General features: G+C 44.0%; 1 long non-coding RNA gene across 1 annotated transcript; it reads right to left on the reverse strand.

Annotated features, from left to right (window-relative positions):
* Positions 1-6,091: 6,091 nt before the first annotated feature.
* On the reverse strand, positions 6,092-23,206 carry LOC116447623. The gene is made up of 4 exons (XR_004241616.1): positions 22,808-23,206; positions 15,374-15,479; positions 7,460-12,072; positions 6,092-7,005 (listed from the first exon to the last, which is right to left on the reverse strand). It is a non-coding gene; the product is annotated as an uncharacterized LOC116447623 (long non-coding RNA).
* Between the last annotated feature and the right edge of the window lie 2,820 nt (positions 23,207-26,026).

Genomic DNA, 26,026 nt, shown 5'->3' on the forward strand with positions numbered 1-26,026 from the left:
TTACAGACCATGTAAAAGAGGCTGGAGCTTCCCCACCTCCTGAATCTTCCTGTCCTTTACAATCCTGCTGCTCTCAACTGTTCTTAATCCACAAGAGGGGTTGCCCTGTCCTCGGTGATGCCTGGTGGGATTTTCTGCAGCATTTTGTGGCTCTCCTGCTTTGGAAAGGAGCATTTTCTGCACGTCCATCAGGGAGGAAATTTTGCCCTTCGCTGGCCTTTGTGCCAAACTGGATGAGCTCAAGGCAGTCCTGAGAGCTTCATGACTTTGCATATTTTATTACAGCTGCCAGTGTCATAAAAAGGCTAAAATAGGATCCAGCAAAAAGAGGGAAATCAATGGAGGAGGCATTTGGGAGGCTCTTTTCCTGCTGGGCCCCCTCTCACAGCTCCAGCTGCTCTCTGTGCCTAATGCCTGAAAAAGGTCCTGGCAGCTGCAAAAGGATGCAGCAGCACTGAAAGCTGGACATGGGCAGCCAAAGTGGAGCAAAGAAGGGGGAAAACACATCTTTGGAGCCATGAATTTTTTGTTTACGTGAATTTCCTCCCAGTGATCAATACCAAGGCCAGGTTGGACAGGGCTTTGAGCAACGTGGGAAGGTGTCCCTGCCCATAACAGGGAATTGGAACAAGATCATCTTTAAGGTCCCTTCCAACCCAAACCATTCTGTGATTCTGGGATTCTAAGGACAAGTCATGATTTAGGTTTTCAAGCCAAGGAAGAGGAGCTCCTTCCCACCTTGTATTTTCCAGTAATTATGTGCAATTTCTTAGATGCCAGCCAAGGAAGGGTGACAGCATCAGCTCCTCGAATAAATATGCTCACCTTGGCCACTGCTGAAATGTAGAACAATATGTGGAGCATAAATAAATGTGTTTGCTGCACTAGCCTGATGTTCTCACTGCAAATTGCCGAGGAAGGTGATGTTTAACCTGGTTTTTGTTGCTGTAATTCAGTCAGGGTTGTTCTGCAGTTGATGAAAATTATTTTTACAAGTTGGTCTTTACTGAACTATTAAAAAAGTAAAGAAAAAGCTGCCACCCTTTACCAAATCCAAAATATTTTTCCCAGCTCTAGTTCCTAACATTTTTTTGTCAGTGTGCTTGGAATGAAAAGTGCTTTTCTTAATGCATATGAATTTGAAAGAATTTTCCTAAGAAATCCTTGGAAGACTTCCAGATACCCTTTATTATTACAGCTTTTAAAAAATATTTTTGGTTTGGTGCAATTCTCATTATGTGTTTGGATTTACTGAATACTTTCAGGAGAAGAACAAAAATAAATAGGCTGGGCTTTACTGACTAAGCACAACTAAATCCAGAGGGCTGCTTTTTGAGATAATGTGGAGTTTTATGAGTGGGAGTGGGGTTATTCAACTGGGATAAAATATCATTAGTCCCTGGCTAAAATACCTGCTGAAGGATTTTTGCCTTAAGATAGTCAATTTAGGGAAAGAGCAGACCTAAGGATCGTATTTTATGACTGGCTGTGATTTGGCCCAGCCCTGCTGGTGGGATCCAGCCTGCAAATAGCTCTCATGAAGAGGCAGTTTCTGCAGAGGATTATGTTCCAGCAGGACTCCTTGTGCTAACAGCTTTCCAAGAGGACTTAAAGTATCATCACCTACCCCTATGAAATATAAATCAAAAATGTAGCCCTTCCCGTGGCAGGGGAACAAGGGAGAGTAAAATGCAAAATGATTTGTAAAGCACTGAAAACACACTGAAAACGTATCCAGCTTTCAGTTAGGAAAATGTAGGGTTTTTGCAAGAGGCAAAGGATGTAAAATCCCCTTTTCCCATGGGGAACAAAAATAAAACCCCGTTTTAGAGAGTTTTCTGCTGGTCTTTTTTGAATTTGTTGAGTTTCTCTGGGAGACGGGAATTCCTGGCAGGGACAAGGCCTTTGATTCTTCACCTCTCTGGAAACTGAGCTGATGTTTTATTTTTCCATGGTGCAGCCTGTTCCTGCTTTGTTGACCTGGATATTCCTCCTTGTTTAGAGAACTTCTGTGTTAGGCTGGAAAAACAAAAACATGGGCTTTTGCTCATTTTTCATCAAGCTAAAAGGAAACACAAAAAACCCAAGAAGGCCTTTGGGTTTCCAGAGGCATTTTGGATATGTTAAAAGTATTAAAAATTCTAAGTCTGACAACTGGAGCAATGCAACTTCAGTTGATGTTTATTTCTTTTGGTCTTTTAAAAGCCTTCTCCTCCCTTGTATTTTTTTTTTCTATGATGGTGAAAAATAATTCAGAAAACTACAATAGAAAAGGACCCTTTTCCTCTCTCTTTCTCCCAGTATTTTGACTTTGAAACTCCTCACGGGCTTGGAAGGGAGTGATGCATCCTGTCTGCAGGGACAGAACTCCCATAGCAGGGCACTCATGGCCCCTATTGTGGAGGGTAATGCAGTGATGGGAATAGCAGGAGGAGAGGAATGGTTTTATGGTGTCCTCCTTCTCCTGAGGGCGTTTCCAGTCCCATTTGTACCTCCACCACCAAGCCATGGGAGGCCTGTTAAGCCTCCCCAGCCTGGAGTGTTTTTGTGGAGGAGCAGGGCCAGAAGAAGGAGGAAACAAACAGCAGGATGGGATAAAACAGCCTCCAAGTATTCCCCTTGCTTTCCCTCTCCATTCCTGGCTGCAAACACCCGTGACAGGCTGTGCTTTCCCCATCCCAGGCCCCCACAGCAGCCCTGGGATCACAAGGACAAAGTGTGGAACAGAAAAAGGAGGACTCTGACATCTGATGAGGAAACGAGCACTGATTCGAGAAAGACAACGTGCTGCCATTCGGGCTGGTGACACCTGAAAGCCTGCTCAAAAACCTGTCAAAAGATAAAAACATGAACCAGGAAATGGTCTTACCCTTCATTTTTATGGAGTGTGTGGATTCAAGGAGACTGAGATGAAGCGTGACCCAGGACAGTGACACAATTGCAGTCAGCATCTGCTTGGGGATGGCTTTACTTCCAACACTGAGCATTCAAATATTAAATGGAGTGAACGCTCCAATCAAACCCTGAATTGAGTCAGCTCCTAGTCAGGGTCTCATAAAGCCTTGATCATTACAGAAGAAGCTGAAGCTGCAGCACAGCAATCGGCTGACATCCCTTGGGAGCACTGACACACGTCAGCAGCAGGAGCAGCTCGGCAGATGAACCGAAAATGTCAAAATGTCAAAGAGGAGCTGAGATGGGAGCTGGGATGGAGGGGCAGGGTGGGTTAAGGCATCTCGGGATGATGCAGGGCTTTGACAAGGGGCTGAACTGGCAGAGAGGAGCTGCTGCATCTCAAGCTGCAGGCATGGAGTGGCAGGAGGCTTGCAGGGAGGCCCTGGGAGCTGTGGGTGCAGAGGGAGCAGGAGCAGAGCGCCCTTCCCTGCCCGCAGGCTGCCTCGGGAGCACTCCCTGTGCTGGGCACCACCAGGTGCCCCTGAAGCAGCGACTGAGAAAGCAGCTCAGGCTCAGAAATGAGATTTCTGCCTGGGTTGCAGATACACGTGTGGAGGACAGAAAACCACTGCTGTAAATTAAAGATACGAACAAAATGAAGGGAAATGCCAACTCCTTCGACAAATGGACAAAAGCAATGCTAATTTTAAAAGGTGGTGTGCTACAAGGGAAGTAGTGTTAATTACATGCATGGCAATGCATACATTAACCTTTCACTGTGTTGAAAATATTTCAGCAACAGGCATTCATTCCTGCAGGGAAGGAAAATCTGTGCTCTGATTACCTTGACTTTGGGTTCACGTGGTAAGAATGTGGATGGTGATGTTTCTTCCTGCTTGACGGGACAGTCCTGTGCCATTGCTTTAAAACACAGCTGCCATGCCATGGTGGCACCACAGACCGTGTCCTGCACCACAGGGAGGGCAGAGGGTGCTCCCAAAAAGCCATCCCTGAGGAGAACATGCCATTGGCACCATCCCAGCACGGTGCTGCTGTTCATAATGCGTTTGCCACTTTTATCACTGCTGCAGCTCTAATGTATCATCACAAATTAGTCAAATCCTGACCTGTGTGCACAAGTCAGGAGAATTTCTCTGAGTGAGAGCTCAAGGATTAACTCTTGATTAGTTTATACCTGGGATTAGCAGCACTACAGGGCTGATCCTGGCTTCAGATCCAACAATCTCTCTTTTATTAAGAAAGCAGGGTTGGAAATAATAGATCACCATTGAGGCAGAGGGATGCTGCACCTGTGGGTAAAGATCTTTTAAAAGGTGAGAATGGTACCACCCCTTATTTCCCATCAAAAGGAATGATGTGCACTGCCTGCATTCCATGCTGCTCAGTACTGCCTGCCTGGATTTTTTGTTTTAATTCTGACAAAGTGCATGGAATTGCAACAGAACTCCCCACGGCACAGGGATAAAAGGAAATCAATCATGTTTTTGACGCTTCCTGAAGCAAAGTGTTTAACATACAGGAGATCCATCACAACCGCTTGTCAGATAAGCCGCCCTGTGCTTGTAGTAACCTGAATATGTGGCATGCCTTAAATGAAATTAAGCTGTTATTAAAGGATGCAGAAAATCCAGCTCTCCACCAGACTCCTTGTAAAGCATCCTGCCAATTTCTGCCTGTCCTTTTAAAAGCACACCCCTCCCATGACAGAGTACAAATGGATTTAGCTTCTGCTGCAGCTCTTTGTTCAAAACTAGCAAACTCACCATTAATCACTGATCCGGCTTGTCAAGTTCCAGCATCAATTATTGCAGCCCTGGCACACAGGGCTTTGGAATTAAAAGCATCCATAACCTTTGTGTGGAAAGGGCTTCCTCTTTTTGGCTTAAGAGTCCCATTTTTCTTGCACAGCACACTCCTGACTTCCATACAGGTGGCTGTTTCCAGTGCAGGTTAAACCTGTGAGTTGATTAAATGACAGCAGTAAGTGGTACCAGACAGAGCCCTGCATAAGCAGAAGGTTGCTTGGTTTTGGAGCTGGTGCTCTGTTCCCTCCCCAGAATTCAGAGGGTCCTTTGTCCCTCTCTGTCTGGGGAGAATGGAAACCTCTGTATCCTCGTTTTTTCTCCTCAGTATGAATGCCTTTCAGTTTTAGGTTTGTAAGAATATCTCTGCTTTTCATCCATTCCAGCTGTGACAGATATTTGATAGGTAGAAATGGAAGTTATGGCCATCAGGGATGGGAGATGAATCAGTTGACATTCCCCTGGAGTCATAGGATTCAGATTGGCTCCTGGAGGATGGGAGAATGGCTCTGACAGGGAATCCTGAAATCCTGGGCTGGGGAAATATGTTTTTGTAATTACACGTGTGATGAGGAAAGGATAAGCAAAGGATAGAGCAGTATTTCTTTTCTGACTGATCCAAGAAATATTAGCCTGCCAATTTTAGAAATCTATGAAAAATCACCTTGTAGTTATTAGGGCTGGGAGTTACAATGAATTACAGAATCCTTGGAGCAATATTTCAGAGAGGTTTTATATAGACACATTTCTTAGCACTGAAAAACAGGGAAATAATACCACACATGGGATTTGTGGGTTGGTAAATGAAAGCAACACTTGCTCTTAGCAACATGAGTGCATAAAAGAGCTGAGTCTTCACTCTGACCTCAGTGGATGTTGCAATCCACAAATTAATGCTCACATTCTACCTGCTTGTGGGATGCTGATCCAAAATGGAAATTTCTGAGGGATCTTCACTTCCAGAAGTGTTGTTTGGTCTCAGGTGTGGGCAGGCAGCTGTCAGGCTATTTTGTCACCATTTCCTCTTGTGTTTAATGGTTGGATTGGGAATTTCTCTTGCCTTCCGTGGTTTATACAGCACCTATTTCAAGGCCTTTTTCATCCTGCAGTGGCACCATATACTGAGGTGAATGTGTTTATGGAATATTAAGATTAAGGAAAAATTTTAGGGGATGAGAATGGGGAGAAGTGCAACCCAAAGCATCTTTTTTTTCTTCTCTTTAGGATTTTTCAGCTGAAATAAATCACCAAAATATTACCCTTTAGAGCCTCACATGGAGCTCTGTCCCTAGATGGAAAAGAAGCTGTGGCTGCCCCATCCCTGGAAAGGTCCAGGTTGGACAGGGCTTGGAGCACCCTGGGATAGTGGAAGGTGTCCCTGCCCACGGCAGGGGGTGGCACTGAGTAACCTTCAAAGATCCCTTTTAACCCAAACTATTCTGTGATCCTATTAAATGCATCCAAGTGAATGACACAAAAACAAAAATCTCATTTATTTCAGAGGGAAAAACCACGTGCATTTGCAGAAAATATTTTGAGGCAAATGTTTCCTTTCCATTTATCTGCTTTATTAGACAGGAAAAATTGGTCTCTGGACCTTACCAAAACACATACCTTAAATCAACCCAAGCAGCTAAGGACATTAAGCCAGTGAGCTCATCACATCCTTTCCTTTCATGCCTGACCTGGAAGCTAAATTAATAAACAGGTTTCTGCCTTATCTGGCCATTCAGGTGTGGGAGCAGACAAGACAGCATGGTGAAGGTTTGTCCTTCAGACCTGGGCAGTAAACTGTGGCTGCTGCAGGGGTGCAGGGCAGATCAGATCAGTGTCCTGACATCTCTCCATGGCTTCACTCAGAGCCAGCCAAGAGGAATTGCTTGGATGAACACTGAGGCCGTGGGAGCTGGTTGAATTCCGTCCAGTATGATGGAAATTCAGGACTAATGACTTCATCATGACCTATGAGTAAACCTCTGACCTTTCTAGTGGGGAGCTGAGTCACTGCTTAGCAGAGCAGCCCTCAGTGTCTCCCAAACCCGCTGCTGCTGGAATAGGGACCCCCCAGGAGCCAGCAGGATCCCGTGCTTTGAAAACCAGGAGCAGCCTTCAGCTGCTGACGCAATCCTCTGCCAAAGGCTGCTCTTAGTTGAGTTTCCCAGGAAAAATGACACATGAAGGGCTCTCCCTTCACTCTAAAAGCAAATGGGGAAGTTGAAGAGGTCAATGGGCCACAGATGTCCTTCTTCTGGGAAACAGAGACGTTGCTGCTTCTGATTGCTCGATTCTGAATTTAGGGGAAATGAAGTTAGCATCAGTCATTGGCCAGGTCATCCGGGGCCCTGAGCAAGCTGATCTCATGGGTGGCATTGCTGTCCATGGCAGGAGGTTGGAACGAGATTATCTTTAAGGTCCTTTCCAACCCAAATCATTCCATGACTCTATGATTGCACCTTTCTGGAATGCCCCAAACCCCCATACACTGGCCTGACCTTAAACAAGCCCATGGCTTTGGCTGCGGCTTGGCAGTGAAACAGAAGAGATGGAAGGTTTTAATAATTTGCCATTTCCTCCCCAAACAAACAAACTCACTCCAAAAAACAAGGAAGAGTCTGGGGAGCTTGGAGATAGGCAACAAAGGCGATCCCACTTTCTTGCACTTTCAGGCCCAAAGATGTACAGCTGTGGAGAGTTTTCTGCAAGGAAGTTATTTCCACAATTGATTTTGTCAATCCACTCACCTTCCCCATCTCTCCCCGGTCCCACATGACTCTGAGCTGATTGTGGATTTAGGATCACTCGCTCGAGTGGGGTGTCAGCCACTCATCCATCAGGGAGCCTGTGCCAGGTGCTCCTGGAGCACCCCTGCTCCCATCACAAGGAGGGCTGTGCTGGGAAAAGCAGGCGTGCCAAAAACGGATTAGCAAAACCACTTATGCCCCGTAACAAGCCAGATTAAAAGTAATAAGTCTCATCAGGAGGCTCAGTTTAATTGCTAGGATTATGGCAGCAGTGGAGAGGAAAGCTAACAGGAGATGGGACTGGAGAAATGTGTTCCCTTGACTTCCCTCACAAACTGGAGGAGAAAACTGGCCCGTGATTCAGTTTTGCCTCTGATTCCACATAATGACTAAATCCTGTGAAGATAATTGGTGTTATGACCATTTGTGCTGGCAGCTGTACTCCAGTACTTTTTAAAATCATTATCTGTTAAGACATTTGCAAATATACAGTGAGCCTCGCAATGCCTCATTAAGGCACTGAGGAAGACAGTCATAAATTTTATTGCCTCAGCATTACATGTTGGAGTCATAATAGTGCAGATCTGTTCTGAATGTATAAATTCCCTTATCGCTTCAGCAAAATCTCCTGCTTTTCTGCTTTGGAGAAGGGCATAAAAATGAAAAATGCCATCAGCATTCAAATGGAGAAGTCTGACTGGCTCCATTTTTTTTCATTTAAGGAAAAAGCTTGCTATAACCACACAGAGAATGTATTTTAGAATGTAACTATACTAAAAAACATCAGACAAATGCTATTCCTGCAGCAATTTTAGGCAATAGATTTATCTGTGTTGTTTCACTTCCAGCTCACTGTTTCTCCTGATACACATTAACTTTTATTTCAGGGTCTCTGTCCAAGCTTATTGAGGTCAGTGGAAAGATTATCACTGGTTTCTTTCAGTTTTGCATCAAACCCTTGATCAGGACATCTCAATTTTTATTAGGAGAGAATAGAATAAATTTGCTAGTAGTTTAGAAAAATTATTTTGCCATTGGGTTAGAAAAATTGGGTGTTATTAAATGGAGCTGAAACACAGAAATTCGTGTGATATCATTCTGTATTCTAGGGACAGGTCTCTACTCTGTCTTCAAGAATTTGCTGTTTGCTGTTGTAAATTTGTACGTATAAAAAAGAAACTTTTTAGTAAGAGTTTGATGCTGTGAGCTTTCCAGAAGTTTAATAGTGTTTGAGAGACAAAAAATTCCCATCGAGTGAGTCACCTGTGTCTTATTCCACGTGAACCTGGTAGATAAATGAGTGCAGATAAATATTATTTAGCCTGATGCAACCCCCCATGGGCTGGGATCAGCCTCTCACTGTTCCTCCTGCTCTTCCTCTCTGCAGGCCTGTGGATGTGGGGAGGGGCTTTTCAGGGTGTGTTTTGTCCCTGATGTGCACACGAGTCCCCTCGTCGTGCAGCTGTGTATTTGCATGCAGATCCAGGGAACATAAATCCCCTTTGTGTGGCTCCTCAGGAGTTAATCTGTTTAGGATGGAGCCATCTATCCTGTAAGGCCAGAGAGAGCTGCATTAAATGAGAGGGATGCTGGAACATCCACGCTGGAGGTTCACTGCCACGCTGCCACGGGGAAGGAGATGCAGAGCAGGGACAATAAGATGACACTATCAATATAAAGCCAGGTTTACCATCATCGTCCCCAGTGATTTAATTCAAGGGTATGAGATCATTCACTTTGACTTAATGCAGAAATATGGCCTGTGTGTGAAGGTCTGAACATTTCCACAGAGAGAAAAATACCTCTCACAAATGGTTCAAAGCCTTCACTCGCTGTTTGGAGCTGGATTGGCAACACCATCCTGGAATGCTCTCCTAAACTCTGCAGGAGAAGGGAATTCCTGCCCTACACTGTGAAATGGAGCTGGGACAGCATCAACTGGGATGGAGGGAGCAGGAAAGGGACACCCCAATATCCCTCAGCCTCCAAAAAATGTTCACCTGTGCCATGAATGATGGAGCCAAACTGGTCCATAGCCACTGACATGGCTCAGCAGCTGATCCCCCTACAGCCTCTTCCATCCTCCTGCATCTCTTTGCTACCCTCATTAGAAGAGTTTTAAAAGGACGGAAATAAAGCAAACACATTTTTTTTTGTTTGGGTTTGTCATTTCACAGGAAAGACAAAAATCTATAAAAAGAAAACTAAACAAGGAATCATTGGAAAATCTTACCAATAAATGAGAGGCCCTGGAGTGTTTTGATTGCTGAAGCTGTACAGAGGCATTGCCAGATTTTTTCCTAGCATGCTGGAAAAACTCTTCCCTGGGATAGATCTGCTTTGTCAAGTGTTGGGAGAATTGGTCTGGCCTTGCTGAAGCTGAGGGTGGAGTTGGGAAGGAAGCCTGGCTCTTGGTTGAACCCTGCCTTTGGACAGGATTGTGGAGTCAGGAGCACCTCTCGCCATAGTTTAGGTACTGCCACAAACATTTAAGCTTCAGACTTTTTTTCCCTCCCTGCCTTTTTCCAAGCTTTAGGTTTCTTCCTTCTCCTCTTGGACTCTCTCATAATTTTGGGAGCTTGACCTCTGAGCAATGCTGGCAGCTGTGCATGCCAGTGTTGATATCCTGGCCCTGTGCAGCTGCACAGCCTGCAACCCTCTGTGGGCAGGAGGTCACAACACCTCTGGAAAAAAGTTAAACTGAGAACTAATGATTGGCCTATCCCCACACCTCCAGCCTGAAAATCTGAATGCGTTTAAGAACACAACTGGCACCTTTCTAAGGGCTGGCACTGCTACATCTCACTCCGAGTGGGCACATTAGGAGGGACAAAGGCTTGGCTTAGTTCCTCAGAATCCCAGTCAGCTTCCTAAAACACATCAAGGCAAGGGAGCTGGCTCAGGCTGATTCCTGTCTGGACCAAGAAGTCATTCAAATCCGAGTCAGATCCTCGTTCTTGCCTTGTGTAGGATGTTTTACAGCTGTGTGCTTGGTGAGGGGACAGCCCAGCCCTTGGTGAGCCTCAAGGCACAGTCAAATGTGCTCTTACTGAAACACCTCCAGGGCCGTAAGGAGAGTATTCAGCATCTACAGGAAATAATTTTAGGATTAAACACAGGAAGGAACTTTCTACCCTCTTTCTTTTCCCACTTAGAAATTAATATATTGTCCCTAGTTGCATAGTTAAGGGATACTGATTAAAGAGAGACTGATTTTTATCACGTCTCAGACATCTCTGGTGCATCACCTTTATTTCTTTTAAGCAATCCCACAAGAATATGAGGGTAAAGGACAGCAGAGAAATCTGCAGCATGATATGAAAAATCTGGAGAATTTCACCAGCACCCAGTGCTGATATTAGTTTTCATTACATTCCTGTTACAGCAGCACATTTCAGTGCCTCCTTTTCGACTCAGCCAGAGACTTCTGTAGGAATTCCTGTGCATTCTCCTTCAGCCTCGGTGCACTTTGAGCATAAGAAGCTGCCCCAAGGAGAAGCCATGTGAATTCTGTACTCAGCACAGCTGATGTGCAGCTCCACGTGTGACAACGAGCAGATGTACAAGGCTGGGGTCTGTGGCACTGCTGTGAGTTGACCTCCCCTGAACTTTAGACTGGTGGGAACCAAGCAGCTCCAAATGTTTTGCAAGTTGACCCTCCTGCCCAGAAAAACCAAAGGCACATTTAATTTAGGGTTAAGCGGAGAGGTCAGATGTTCTCATTGCAATGTGAAGGACTGAAAAGAAGCCTGGGCTTTTCAAGGTTCAAGCTTGGGCTGCTGCAATGTAAGACAGGCCTCTGCTGCTTGGATCCATACCAGGGAATACTTGTTTATGTTGGTGTCAAGGATAGCAGCATCTGGCCCAAGACAGGAGGCTCATCCACTCAAGCCCTTTAATGGTATCAGACATGGTGCTTATCACTTCTCATTAAAGCATAAAAAGAAGCCAAAAAAGAAGAGCACAGTTTGTTCTGTTTCTACTCCAATTAGATGCACTTTGTTACTTTCTGGATCATTCACCCCTGGTTCAGTTCAAGTTTGTTTTAAGGAAGGCTAATCAGCCTTGTAACCAGAGAATCCTTGGCCTCCCACTGCTCTCTTGCAGTGCTGCGTAATCAGGTAGAAGGAACATTTCTGCTCTGTGCGAGCGCTGGTGCTGACCTTAGGAATTAGCCAGTCAGTAACTCACCACTGAGGGCTGCCACGATGCTCTCAGTGACGTGGCACAAATAAACGAGACATTGTATGTCCAGGAAAGAGGCAAAGGACCTGGAGATGTGTGAATAAGAGTGGGCTACATCCACATCCTCCTTAAATCTTCCATTTTTAATTCTTTTCAAGCAAGGACCAAAGCAAACTTCTCCTGTGACCAAATGTAGGCTGAAAATAGGCCTTGTGATGAGCAACTGGATTTTTCCTCTGTTTTTAAGCAAAGCAAAACACAAGTGGTACACATGGAAGAGGAAGGCTAAGCACACGTGGATGTTCCCATGCAGGCAATACTGTGAGGAAACCCACTCTTGGATTAAATTAATTTACCCCTAATGTCTGTCCTGGTGCTCCATTTGCTTCACATCTGGGCGCGTAGAGCATACAGGAAAGCAGCCAACTCTGATTAAGGGAAGAAGAAAAAAAAAGAAATGGGATCATGAATAGCAAAATCAATAACTTGTCCACTTCTCAAACATCAAAGAGATCTCCTAAGAAGTCCTATTAAAGAGGACAAGATAATAGACTCTCTTTTACTGTCCATTATCACAATCCATTTGCACCATGAGCACAGGAGCTCTCCAGGCAACCAAAGCCTTGGCTCTTGATCTTTATTTCCCAGTTCTTATGAAGTGGTGATGGAAATGGAGATGAGGCAGAGATGATGGTGCTTGGGATTCTGCACTGGAGCAGGAGGAGAGAGGGAAATTCTTTGCACGTTTAACTCTGCTAACTTCACCAGGGACAATGTTGGGCTATTGTCTAGGTACAATATGTTTTTATATTTTTATGAATGGGCTATTTATGCAGCTGCTATGGAAGATCTTCATCTGGTGGAAAACAATGGGGAGTGATGAGGATCTGCTTCACAGGGTTAAAGATTTGACATTCAAGGGCCCCAGTGAGCCCATGGAAGATAAAGTCCATTGTGTTTAGATTTGAATAGAAGGAATGCTCAAACTGGAAGCAACACCCCCCCATTGTTTGATACCCTGAAGAAGCTTCCCCAGTGCTTTGCTTCTGGGTGAGAGGAAGACAGGTAGCTCCAGTTTCTTCATCCTGGGAGAGATGAGCCTCTTCCTGGGATCAAGTAATCTGAGGCAAACATCTTCCTCAAACACCTTCTTGCAGGGCTGTGCCTGAACTTGGCTCACTGCTCATTGTGGGTCTGTCTTTTCTGCAGCAGGACCTTAATTCCCACCTTTTCCACGTCTCTGCTGACAAATTTCTAAGTAGTGCAATGGCAATTTGCTTCTGAGTGGAAACATGAACAGCATGAATATGTTTATACGCTCACCAGGAGATCTGGCATGGAATAAACTATGCATAGTATTCTTACATAATTACTCTCAAACAAATTTTGCACTTGGAAAGCTGTCAGGTTTTTTCTCCTATTATTTCCATTTCTTCTCTTTGTCACTTTTTTTTTTTTTTTTTACCATCTTTGTGACTTCTTGGGTGGCAAACACTGGTTGTTAATGTTGGATTTGTGACATTGGTGTTGGTCAGGTTCCTAGAATACAATTGCAAACACCTTCTTTGATCTCCTGCACAACACAGGCTAAAGGAACCAAGTCAGTAATTCTGTCTTCAGCTCATAAAGCACACTTGAAGTATAGCCTATCTCTCAGGGAGTTATTGTCTTGATGCATTAGAACACAGACCTCAAAAAAATGGAGACTCCACTACATTTTCCTTTCTCATAGACTTCAAATAAAAAACTGGTGAGCCACCATCCCCTAGGCCTAATTTTCTCTGCATACAGCGCTGACATAGACAACAAGTGGGAAAATAACTTCAATATGCTCTGAAAAGAATTCCTTTTAAATTAAAATATTCCTGTCTGATGTAGCACGATAAAGTCACCCTTTTACATTTAACCATCATCCCTGCCTGAGCCCAGCAGTCAGAACTGTGTCCTCACACCACCTTTGTGACTTGATGACATCTCTGGTTTCCATTGGGCTCGGCTGGAGGACCTCACAGCAGGAGGAGATGTGGTGGTCTGGGCCCATCATCTGCAGTAACAGCGTGTGACAGCACAGCTCTGCACCATGCTCTGCGCTGGGACAGGGGACAGCGGGGAGAATGGAAATAAAGGAATTAAAGCTTGGGGAAAAGCAACATTTTCCATTGCTGGGAAGTGCCATTTGTGCCCAACTTCCCCTCCTGACTGCAGGCTTTTGGCACTCCCTGCCCCTTGGCAGGGGAGGATGCAGCAGATGAGGCCTGTCCTTGAGCTCCCTGCCCCTCAAAGGAGGGCAAAACAGTGGGGTAGCAACTACCAGGGGTGAAAACATGGATTGGGACCAAGGCTGTCCTCTAACCAAACATGCTGGGCTCCATCTACCACAGAATCCTGGAGTGGTTTGAGCTGGAAGTGGCCTCAAAGATCACCTGGTTCCACCCCCTGCCATGGGCAGGGACACCTCCCACTGTCCCAGGCTGCTCCAAGCCCCAATGTCCAGCCTGGCCTTGGGCACTGCCAGGGATCCAGAGGCAGCCACAGCTGCTCTCGACACCCTGTGCCAAGGCCTGCCCACCCTCCCAGGGAACAATTCCTTCCCAATATCCCATCTAAACCCACTCTCTGTCAGTGTGAATCCATTCCCCCTTATGCTGTCACTCCAGGCCCTTGTCCAAAGTCTCTCTCCATCTTTCTTGTCTGGCTCCTTTAGCTACTGGAAGACCTCAGTTAGGCCACCCTGAAGCTTCTCCCTTCCAGGCAGAACAATCCCAATTCTCCCAGCCTTTCCTCACAGCAGAGCTGCTCCATCCCTCTGATCAACCTGGTGGTTTCCTCTGAACTCACTCCAGCAGCTCCGTGTCCTTCCTGTGCTGGGATCCCAGAGCTGGAGCAGAACTCCAGCTGGGGTAGCAGGGTAGAGGGGCAGGCATGAGCCTCCCTGCACAGTTTGCTGGGAGAAGCATGAAGCCTCCCTAAGATTATCTATTCATGAATGCTGAGAGCCGGAATAGGCAAAATTGTGATTCTTGGGGTATAAAATAGCACCACGTCTCCATGAGATGCAGCAGGAATCCTCTTGTTTCTGACAGATTCACATCTCTTTTACTGCTCAGAGTACAGCATTGCTTTCTGACTCTTTTATTTTTAATAACCATGGATGTTTAGCTGTCTGTTAAGCTTAATGAGAATAATTAGACTGGATCTGGGGGAACAAAATAGGCATAGTGCTGGTTTAGCACCATGCTATTCCCTGGGGACGCTGTTCTGGTGGCTGAGAGACTGGAAGAAATCATCTTTAACAATGAAAAAAGACTTGGTGAGTCATTCCAGCTATGAAAGGGATTAAAATATTTTTAAACAGAAGAGCAGTTATTAATAAAGTGCAGGAAATGATAGCGAGTTATTGCACTTTGAGCAAAAAGACAAACACGACTCCCTCCCACGTAGTACCCACTTTGATGAGACTCTCCCTCCCTCTTAAACCTTATTTTTATTCCCTCTCAACTTTCTTTCAAAACTTGTTTACTGAAGTGGCCATGATGTTATCCTTTCTCTGGGTGGATCCTCCTCTGCAGTTAAGGGTTTCTACTTCTCAGTCTCTGCAACTGGGAAAAACATCTCCATTCTTAGTTCACAATGACAAAACATCAGTAGCCAGTGCAAGTGTCCCAGACCTCCTGCATCCTCCTGAGGCTCCTTTCTTCACAGATTTCTTACTAATACAGGAAGTTTTACCTGTTCCACGTATCCATGCAAAGGAGACTGCCAGTAATTTTGGTCATATTGCATAGGAATGGCTGCAGAATATGGCCCCCGTGCTGTTCCGACTGCAAAATTATACCTGGAGGAAAAAACCAGTGATAAATATCTTTTCAATGTCCCCCGCCAGCCAAAACTTATTCTCACACCCATGTAACCCATGGCTTTCAGAGATGTCACCTGGTGCCAACAACATGGCATTTTCTCCATACTCTATTTTAACCTTTGACCTTTTTTCCGAAAGAAAAATTCAATACATTCAATTATTTCACAAGTCCTTTCACGTGCTGACATTTTCCTTCCCTGCAAATATCATAACGCACCTTATTTTTCTCTTGATAATTTTATGAATTTACTGTAACTTCTTGAAGTGTTTTGGCTGCTTGCCAAGGAAATTCAAAACAATCCACCCAACTTCAGCTGAAGTGCAAAGTCTTGTTAGTTTGAGTGGTTTTTGACAGGAAAGCATTTTCCCCAGAACTGTTGCATCAGTTCCCTGCTTAACCCACTGGTGCTCCAAATCAAAACGTTCCAACTGTCCCCCACCTCGTCCAGAAGGTTGTGCACAGCTCTGGTTTCTGGCTGCATGAATAACTTTGTTCTGATTTACTCTGCTTCCTTCCTTTCATCGCCAGTAATTGGATCCCACCGCTGGAAACCAGCCCAAACCCCAAGTTTAATTTTAGTCCGTGTTGCTTTACTTTTGTGATAGCCACTTTGCAAAGCACAATTCCCCTCAGCTACCAGCTCATATTTATTGTTATAAATCCTATGAAGCACGAGAACACAAGGGAAAAATGTCCTTCTTCATCTTGAAAACATAATACTCAGTGGCTGGAATGTTCCAAAATGGAAAAAACCAATTATTTTATGATGTATTTGATCCACATCTAATGCTGTAGAGGGAAGACACGATCCAGAAAGTTACAAGCCACAGAATTGATGTTTCAGGGGAAATAAACAAAACCAAATTCTTATTTTTCCTTTTTCTTTTTTTCTTTTCTTTTCAAACGGATGCTTCTATTGTCATGACACCTCAAACCCTTTATAAGAAAACCACAGAGTTAAGGCTCATACCCTTGCATTCTCTCCGAGTTGAAAGATGAGGCTCTGGGGCATTGAGTTTAATATCCCTATTTAATATCCCTTTAGTCTATCCTTGCTTCCCTGTTTTAACATTTGTGACCCAGGCTCATATTTCCTTTCTGGATGTCTTCTGAACAGTGAGATGAAGCTTTGTTTAATTTTGGCTTTCTTTCCCACTGCTGAGATTGTTTTATTTCTTGATCAGCTGTTATAGCAATGATTTTCTGCAATGTTTCTCCTTTTTCTTTTTGGTTTTTTTTTTTTTTTTTGGAAACTGTACATCTGCTCTTGGCATCTGTTCCATATCCTTTATGAACACTGAAGCAGGGAATTTATTTAATTCTTTTTTTCTTGCAGAGGCTGAGTCTATTGTCTAGAAATTATTTTCTTTGCCTTAAAAAGCCCACAGTCTCCTTCATCAACACTTTACTCTTCTCACACTGGAAACACTTCCTATTGCTCATCAGCTGGTGGAATTACATTTTATTCCATGTCATTACTTTCGATGTTATTTCTTTAGAGTCTTTAATTGCATTCAGCAACCGTTCCAGCCCTTCCCCCTTATCTACCTCTTTACTGCTCCTCGTTACTCCTTGCACACCCATATTTTCTTTTTTTTAGTGCTACCAGTGTATATTTAATGACATCCACACTCTGTGAACCTACTAGAAACTGGCTTCAAAGCTGTGGCTTTTCTACCTCATGTCATTTTGACCTCTTTATTCCACAGGACTTCATTTCTATCTCCTCTGTTTAAATGCAAACATCTTTTTATCATTTATCCTCCCTCGCAGTATGAAGCAAACCACTTATGCTGAAGAGTTTTAGTCTCATTGAAATATTTTGCTCCTGATAGGTTCAGCTCAAGTGGAGAATCCCTCTCTGTGTAGTTTTTGCATTGGGTTTAGCACTAAAGAAACCCTCGTGCACCTTAGCAAAGTGCTTGACTAATGCATTTATTGCTCCAACTTGTTTGTGTCTGTGAAGTTATCATCTTTCATCCTGAAGTATTATTACACACTGCTGGCCGGTAAAGTGAAAATGGACAAACACACAGCTTGGTTTATAACAGATCTTTAAACAGATCTTTTAATGCTTCGCTGAAAAATTACCAACAGAGGCTTTGCTCTCTGGAGAGTGCCAAGAACTCCCAGAGCTCAGCAATTATGACACAGGGGCACAGGGAATGTGAACCCAGCTCAGACCAAGCGTTTCTAAACCTCCAAGGGCTGTTGGATGTGCAGGTTCCCTGCAGCTGGATGCAGTGACCCTGCAAAGCTCAGAGTGAGGAAGGGGCTCAGAGTTCCTGATGAGTAATTCCACCATCAACAACACACTAACCACTCAGACTCAAACATCAGGAGCTTCAGCACAGCTTGTACCTCTTCTTCTGGTAATTCTGCAGAGAAAGGAGCGTCTGCTGCTTCCATCACCCTCTCAAAACAAAAGTCAAGTGGGGGAAAGTTTGTTTTCCCTCCTGTAAGCAAGAGAAGCCCTGGAGCAGGAGATTTGTACAATCTAAGTGTGATACAAACACTCATCATCAGCAAATACATGAGGAATTCAAGACCAGCCCAAAATTCGTTTTACATATTTACCAAATATGTAAAACAAAAAATTAGAAATTCAGGAAAAGAAGCCAAGTCCAAAATGGACTTTAAAATCCTCGCTAGCTAACTGAAAGCAGGACTCTTAATTTATTTTTTTTGAAATTTTCACACTAAGAATTCTGTGGCCATTAAGAAATACTTTCTCCTTAGATCACTCTGGAACTTGAGACCCCAGCCTACTCTTGAAATTAACTTCATAAGTTATATTTTGAGCTGATTATTTAAAACCAAAAATCAGTAGGATGAAACCATCTGCAAATGCTTGCAGAGCCCGCTGCATCCAAGTTCTCATTTGTGCCATAAGAGATTCACTTATTGTTCATGTTCTGGTAGATCATATAGTCCCCCTTTGGAATATATTTAAAAATTGGAATGGCATCAGAGAACTCATGTTACAGAGAAAACTTTGCAAAATTGTCTAATGCTAGTTCCCCTGAATTCCACATTCCCCATTGTCCTTGGGGATGATGGAACAGATCCATCACACTGATGCTAAAAAGGTTTATTGCAGTGAATGGAAAGAGCTGGAACTCCTCATCCCACTGGCGTTTATGGCTGTTGGTGGAAAAGAAACTCCTCCTTTGGGGGAAAGGCTGGAGGAGAACTGTGCTGGGAAATCAGCCACGTGCAGACAAAGGGATTTCCATTGATATTTTAATGCAAAAAATTGCGAGAACAGCATCCGAACGTTCATTTGGACAACACAAACAATCAAAGGAAACCAAAGCAAAAAAGCAAAGACAGTTTGTTGGCAGATGGAAAAGGATTGGGAAGTTAATGGCTTTGGGGAGGGCTGCCCTGTGCTGCAGTACAGCACATCTGGTTGGACCCCTGTCCTAAAAGGAACAATGTAATAATTGTGAACTGAGCTGGCTTTAGATTCCCTCACTGAAAAATCGTCAAATAAAAGCTATAGTCTAGATGAGATTAAACTGTACCATTTCCTTAGAGTAAGGAAATCCACGTCAAAACCAACTGCAGCCAAGTCTGACAACATGAAATTGTATTTTATGAGCAGAAAAAAAAAAATCCCCATTCATCTCTTCCAGAAATTAGTAGGAAAAGGGTTTTCTGTTATAGAAAAACCTGCTGCAGTGGCCACAACTCAGATCAGTTCCCTCACAGATTTGGACACTGTAGTTCACCTCATTTTTAGCTTTTTATTTGTTGCAAATATAGATGTTCCATGCATCCATCATTTTAAACCTTTCACACTAGAATGCAAATTATTTAAACAGTACACTCACTTCCATATAATTTCTGGACATATGCTGACAAGTACAGTAGAGCTTTTGTCAATTATACTAATGAAAAATTGGTTTTCAGAGCCTGGCTATTGAAAAGAAATTTGCTGTTTATAATAAGGGTGATGTCATTAACTTATTGAGGCAGCTGCAAATGAAAATTAATGATTAATTTCAGCACATGATACACAAGGCAAGAAGAAATTGCGCATGTGAATTATTGATTACCCACCCAAACTAACTCACTGCCACGTGAGAAAGTCTCACAACTACACTGAGGAGGAATAAGGAACTTAATGTTGCCTTTGGTGGTGCAAAAGTGACAGTGCCCCCTCGCCTCTGCCTCATTCACCAGGTGACACCTGTGGGCAGCAAAAGCCACCTGTGATGAGGAGAGATGGTGCTACCAAGCAGGAAATCATCTGGGCAGCCCAAAGGCCTCAGTGATATCATTATTCTCATCTTTTTAAAGCTTCATCGGTGCTGTACATTAAATTAGCTGAGCTATTGCCATACCTGTGCCAGGTTGCTCCTCATAAGTCAGCCACTGATTCAGCACAAACATAACCATCAGAAAAGCACTAAATACACACATTTCTCGAGCTGCCCTCTTTGAACAACATTTCTTAACTTTTCATTAAACAATAGATGAATTTTCTCAAACTAGCAGCATCACACAACACAAACCATTTTTTTTTCCTAAAGCAGTCACACGTAAGTGCATGGACACTTGCTTTCTAAATTAAAAGTTTCCCAGATTTCTCTGGTGCTGCAGTGGCACAAGAAGGGGAGATTTACACATCCTTCCCTTCCGAGCATGCCTGCATTGAAGCTGAGGCTCTGGACCACACTGAAAAACTGGTTTAATTTACAGCATTCCAGTCTACAGGCTGCAGCATTCTTCAGCCACCAGGAAGATGAAGACAGCTCTGCTGATATTTAACTTTATCCCTCTGTGCTGTTAATTAACATAAGTAAACACTTTCCCTTCAGAGAATGGGATAATGTGGCAAAGAATTTGTAAAATGACTCACAAGAGCCATAAGGACAGAGCCACAAGTGTTGTGGGAAGCTTCCAGGAGCATCTCTGCCTCCTTTGATTATGTGTTTCTGGAGCAGGTGCTTTCTGTGATTCTGATTTCTAAAGAGCTCATGTATTTTTTTCATCTTGGTTTCTGAAGTTCCGAGTATCAACAACACTGAAATCATCAGCTATTTATTTTTTGTTTGGGGACTGTCAAGAGGAGTAAAATGATCTGCATGCACAGTTCAAATCAGCGTTATTTGGCATTTTGATGCACTCAGGGCACTTAGCCATGAAAATCCTGCAGTGTTGAATAGACAATTTTACAGCTGGGAGACTTTTTAGACTTTTGTTTATGACTGAAACTACAAGCCACAACCCATCCTAGCAAAAAGGCTGGACTAAAGCCAGAGTTTTGAAGTTTTCTGCAGTGGGCCATAGCACAAAAAAAGGTGGCACATTTTTAGTTTTCATGAGGCAAAAAGAAGTGAGTGCCAAGTCTCCTCTCAATCCCTACCCTTAAAACACTTCTCTTCGGAAGTTTTACAGTTAAAGGTGTTATACTTGTTACACACTGCCCAGGTAGCAACTATTTCCTGAAACAGTCTAATGCTTGTCATTGTAACAACCTGTTTTAAATTGTAGGAATTAAGCAGAGACTCGGTGGAAAAAACCTACCACCTGAGCCTGTAGTTAGCAGCTGCCTACAACGAGCAGCCTTAAATCCTGACATGTTTTTAGCTTTGCTATAGGAAATGCACCCACTTCAGTTAGGGTTTGCAACTCAGCTGCACTTCCTGGCCTTCTCCAGGTTTCCAGGGTAAGGGCTTTCATTAGCAGAGAGCCCCTGGCTGATGGGACAGAAGAGCACTCATGAAATCACTGAGCCCCAGCTGAGACGTGTGAGATTCCTTCACCTGCCTGCATGCAGGGGAAAAGTCAGAGTTTTTTGTGGCGGTGGAGATGACAGAAGTTATCTTGCTCTGCCAGCCAAAAGCAGGCACCAGCTGGCTCTTCCTGCACCTGGGATGGTGCCAGCAGCAGCTCTGGGCAGGCTGGGAGACACTGTGGGCATCCCTCACCCACCCGCAGCAGCTGCTGGGGCAGGGCACGCAGGGAACGCTTCCCCTGCCAGCCATGCCAGAGAACAACAGGGACTGGGAGATCGTGGATGGGGTGTGCAGCAAATGGGGCTGGAAAGGAGCTGGAGAACTGGTGAGCTCGTCCTCTGCAGGGAGACTCCATGGAGAGGGAGCTTTAATAAAATACAATGTGAAGGTGTGAGGTGGCATCAACCCACCCAGAAGCTGAGTCCCCAAGCAAGATGGCAATTTGAGCATTCCTGTCCTTGCTGTGGGGTTACATTAACCAGCAGGCATTGTCCCGGCTCTTTGCAGAGGGGTTGGATGGATGATTTTTGGGGGTCCCTTCCCACCCAAACTGTTCCATGAGCTTCGGTCAGCCCTGAGCCCCAGAAGGAACAGCCTCACATCTCAGCTGGTGCTCTCCCACCTGCAGTCCAAGGATAAACTCCTTCCAGTGATTAACTGTTCTTTTTATTGGACTTTTCTTGATACTTAACTTGGCTCTTCTGCTGTATCCTTTATGTTTACTGCATCCTTTATGTTTATTGCTCTTTATCCTCTTGGCATAAGCATTTATTCCCTCCCTCTTTGCTATTGCTTTTACCTCTTTGCCAATATCTGTCCTGACAGCCTTTCCTCAGCTGAACGGACCACAGATCCTAAAAATGCTCCCACTTTTTTAGCTGTGTGATCATTCCAACTCCATTCACCTGCAGTGCAAGGCCGGGTGGGACCATGCTCAGCACCCAAAACAGAGGAGCCCAAAGCTTTGCCAGACTCACAGAAAGAAAGGACTCAATACCTGATGTGAACAGCCAGATAAAAGCTCACTTTGATTCACTGTTGAATCACTGTGGCCAAGGATTCTCTCTACCAGGAGTGTAAAATAGTGGAGATCCCCTCTCTTGAAAGGTTTGACTCACCTTCCCCAGTACCCTGGCACTGCTGCCCAGATTCCCTCTTCTCCACCTTTCATGACAACAGTCATTTATCAACTTTCTCAAGCAGAACAGTTTAAGCTGAGCTGCTGCTGCTTATGCTAATGAGCCAAAGCCTCTTCATGTCTTTAAAAGGATTTTGGCTATAGGAAGGTCAGAGGTAAACACTCTATGGTGTCAGGCCAGATTAGACTTCATTTTAAGGTATGACACCCTTTTCTGCTATTAATGCTGCTAGGCACCGAGGAGTTTCATTAACTGCCTACAGCAAAGCCAACATGATTTTTTTTTTTCTACAACAGAAAAGCCAGTAACATGCACCAAATATTTGTGTTATAAAGGGAAGTTACCTTGAACTCCAATAAATTTCAGGGTTTTTTGTTGTCTACTTGCTCCCCCTGATTTTCTCTAGAGGTAGCCTACCTTACTTAGTGTCCTTCACAGATGTTGATGTTTTTTTCCTCTTGGGGTGGCTGTCAGTGTTCATTGTCATCCCAGGGGACTGAAGCAGCTCCACCAGACTCTAGCAGAAGATTGATTTCTTATTCTGTTCCTTAGTTGTTCTTTAGGCCATCACAGTCCATTAATTTGCCCCTTGTGCCTCCTTTCATTTGCAAAACCTTTCCTTGAGTGGGTTTATCCACAGCTTTTTGAAGACCCCAATGAGCCCTACCTGGTCCCATCTTGAGTCTGGCCAGAGTTGAGGGAGGTCAAGCATATCCTGGAGTTATGGATTATAACACTTAATTAAAATGTACTTCCACATTCCTGCAGTTGCTCTGAACTATAGCTCACCTTATTCAACAACCTGACCTTTGAAGATGAACAGCTTCCTTTAGCATTGCCTCTGAATAAAGGAATTCTTGTGAAAACAGCAGAAGCACCCATTATGTAATTAAAACTTCCCTGTTTACATGGAAAATCACTGAGACTAGTGCTGCAGGAAGACAAGGACTTTGAAGGGGAGAACCTTGACTTTCAAGTTCCTCTGAAGAACATGAGTCATCTTTGGGAATGGGATTAAAGTAAATTTCTGCTTCAGCAGTAGGCTTACTCTGTGACACTCCTTTTCCCCTGATTTTCTGGCTGCTTGATGTCTGTGCTCAGAGTCAGGCTAGGAAGGGGAGAAAATTAATGCCATCAAGGTGTTCCTGCAGCAGACTCAGTGTTGAAAATGGAGATGTGAGATCTGCATCACCTCCAACAAGATGATCTTGGCTTCTCCAATTCTCCCCTGTACTGAGCAAGTCAGTGTCACCAAACTCGTGTGGTGATGATCCCAAACCAGTCATGGGCTGGGATAGGATGTTCTCCTTCTGAACTTAATGGTGTGGAGAGAGAAGAAAGTTCATGAAGAGTCTTGATGAAGGAGACTGCTGGAAGTTTTACTCTGTGCTGTTCTTCTGCTGTTGCATTTTATTGCCACTTGTTTTCGAGGTGGTGTTTGAATTATCTATTCTTTTAAAGGTTATAGGCAATAAAAAAGGTAGTGCCAGCAGTTCGATGCCGAGGATAAGATACTCTCAACAACACAGTTAAAATAGAAAGGAAATATGAGTTACTTTATTGATCCCTTAGGAGGAAGCAAAGCCAAACAGCAAAAAAAAAAAAAAAAAAAATACTCTGCAGGCTATGACCTTTATAATATAGGTAGCTGTAGAATGGGGACTTGATTGTGCATCTGTAGATGAACTTCTACAATTCTTACCTCATTCAAGGCATTAAAAATGACATTTTTAAAAGCAGGCTGACCTTTGCTGTTTGACAGTGTGTTTAGAGTTTCCACCATCCCTGAAGGTGGAGGAGGCAACTCTCATTTCAGGGGTTGTTGAGTTGGCACTCTCGCCCAAGAAATCTCTGAAAGACCAGGGGGAATTTCCTTGATAAAAGAGGAAGCTATTCCAGAGAAAAGGGAGGGGTGGGAGTGAAAAGGGATGGGAAAAGAAGTTGCAGATGACTTCTTAGAGGGACCCTCTTGTGAAATCTGTGAAGGATCACAGTTATCTCACTTCCCCTTGGAGAACACTCAGGGCCAGAATCCCTCATGAAAGAACTTTTGCTCATCCTGTAAGTAATGCAAAATTAAAGTGCATCATTTCTAAGAAGTTGCCAGCATGGATTCTGAGTTCATCTAGCAGCTCCCATACCTCTGTGTGAGCAGCTCTGTCACAGTGAGGGGAACCACTAACACAGTGCAGTAAAATATCCTGGAAAAGGCGTGTGGGGAGAACTTGCACAGCCTGCAGTAAATCCATATTGCCATATGTGGTAGCCCACACTGGAGTAGGGGATTTGTGGGGATTTGGAAGACATCAGCTGAGAAAATGAGACAAGAATCAGAGGAGAGCAATTCTGGGAGCTGTGTCCACACAGAATGATCCTTTAGGAATATGGTGAACAGAAGAAACCTGAACCTAAAATGTTTTGATGAGCATCACTTTGAAAGTAACTCAAAATGTTAAAGACCAGAGTTATTGAAACGTGGTTTAGTGTGAAATAGGGAGTCTTGGTGGAGAAATATCAACACTTATCCAAGAACACCTTCCAGCAGAACGTGTCCTTCAGGCTACACCCAAGCTCTGAGAAACTCCTGCACTTTCTCTAACCCTAACCCTAACCCTCACCCTATTCCCCAAACAAGTAAGACTGCTTTTGGAAAGACTAAATTTCAGTGTCAGTTAAGTGCTGGCAAATGTGGAAGACCAGGGAGGTGTAGCAAACTCTCTGTGTGGAGGTACTGTCCTGGAATGTTGTTGGAATCCATGGATGTGATTTGAAAACTGTTAGAGGAATAAATTCCCTGGCAATGTTGTGTCATCCCACTGACATCTTGCTGGTGTTTATGGGACTTGCCTGCTTCCAGGGTAACCTGAAGTCTGCTTTATGTTGTAAATAAGGATTTTTTTTTTTTAAGCCAACCAGGCTGATCAGTTGACAAACAATAAATTTCTAGTTTCAGATTTTAACTGTACAACCAGTTATTAAGAAATATCAAAGGATTTGCCTGTTCTTTCAGAGACTGGTAGGGGGTGACCTTTGGTTTGGATGATCAAAAATGGTATTTTTGTCAAGCCTGCATTTTCATCTGAGCCCAGATTATTTCTGGTGAAAACAGAATTTCTGGTGAAAACAAAACTGAGAGAAGAGGGCAAGGAACTGGTAAAACTACTTTGTTGGAATGGACAAAGCCTGAGAGCAAATTCCAAGTATGGTTTTGGTGGTGTGAGCAGGAAAAAGATGTGTTGTTATTTTCTTGGAGGCTTCATCCCTGGGTGAAGGGATGCTTGGCGTGTTATTCACAGAGAAAATGCCAGCTGGAGATGAGTTATGTTACACTCAGCCCCAAAACTGTGCTCGAGAGTGAATCAATTCTGAGCTGCAAAGTGTAAGAAAAGCACATAATATTTATGTGGTGTCAAGTTTATGCCCTTGAAAGTGCAGCTCCCAGGACTGTGGGGTGGGGAGCTCCCCAGATTTCAGGGAAGATCTATGGATGCAGCCCAGCTGAGCACAGGCAGCTTCCCTGGCTGCCACAGAAAATGCTTGTTCCCTGATGAAGTAAGTGCTATTTATCTTTCCCAAGTTACAATCAAATTTAGAGGAAATTGCCAATGGAAAGTAGGCAGGCTTAATTTTTTTTTA

The sequence above is a fragment of the Corvus moneduloides genome, chromosome 8, assembly GCF_009650955.1.
Source record: "Corvus moneduloides isolate bCorMon1 chromosome 8, bCorMon1.pri, whole genome shotgun sequence".
NCBI lineage: Eukaryota > Metazoa > Chordata > Aves > Passeriformes > Corvidae > Corvus > Corvus moneduloides.